Source organism: Callorhinus ursinus, unplaced genomic scaffold, assembly GCF_003265705.2.
Source record: "Callorhinus ursinus isolate GAN/ISIS: 27379988/994484 unplaced genomic scaffold, GSC_fseal_2.0 scaffold32, whole genome shotgun sequence".
Classification (NCBI taxonomy): domain Eukaryota; kingdom Metazoa; phylum Chordata; class Mammalia; order Carnivora; family Otariidae; genus Callorhinus; species Callorhinus ursinus.
The window spans coordinates 13111883-13112994 of NW_027397094.1; positions in this window are offsets into that span (position 1 = coordinate 13111883).

The window sequence follows — 1112 nt, forward strand, 5'->3', positions numbered from 1 at the left end:
GCCCTCCTTAGGAGCCAACGTGTGTGTGTGTGTGTGTGTGTGTGTGTAGGTCTTGCGTACAGGGGACAGGGCCATGAGCTCTAGGCACACGAGTGCCTCCGTCTTGCCCCAAGGAGCTGACTTATTATTTAGTCAGGGAGATGCAGCCCCATGAGAAAAAAATGCGTAATATGGGACATGATATTTGGAGATAATAACTCTTCTTGTTCTTTCCAAACCCATCTGGGGTTTCTGACATTTTCCATGCCTCGCCCTGCTGGCGTGCGTGAGTGTGGACAGGGGACCTGGAGGAGCTCCACATGGCCCGCTACTTCCCAAGTGTCTAAACTGTATTTTTGTGGATGCCTTTCTTCCTGCCTCCTCTGAGTCCATAACTTCCAATCGGGTAGGTACATGGCTAATTGTCAGTACTCCCCATAATCCGTCCCCTCCCACCTCCATGTTCTGTCGTAAGCCCACGCCCTGCAGAGCTCAGCTGTTCCTGTGTGAAGGCCATCCTTTGGAACTCTAAGAGAGATCTAATTCTTAAAACAGCCTGGCGGATCAGGAGTAATTTTCAGTCTGTTGCTTCAGCTAGGGGTAGACAAAGACCACCTGAGAGCAGGAAGAGCAAGAACTTGGATTTGGAGTGCACGGGGTGGGGGAAGGTCCCGGCCCTGGAACCAATGGGGTGAGGGAGGGTGGCCACCATTCATGGCGGTCTTCATAAATGGCTCGTGTCCACTGTGAGGATCATCTGAGAGGCAGTGTTTTGAGGAAAGGGAAACTTTCACTGATTTTGAAACTGAGCTGGTGGGAGCCCTGTGGTCCTGGAAAGTATGGGAACGGCCATGTCTTAATGATACGATAGTGTCCCACAGGAGCCGTGCCAGATCAGAGCCAGTGTAGACAGTAAGCACACAGGGATTTCAGGGTGAGGAGCTGTCACTCTTCTCTGGTCGGGGAGGGTGACAGCAGGGAGGCAGACCTGCAAAGACCTGGGCTTTGAGGAGGGGCAGAGCGGGCAGATTAGGAGGAAAGAAATGTCCAGGAGGGGTTGTGATGTCCACGAAGGTGTGAGAGAAGGGACAGTCACAGAGCAAGTGGGGACAGCCACGATGTCTCTTCCGTGC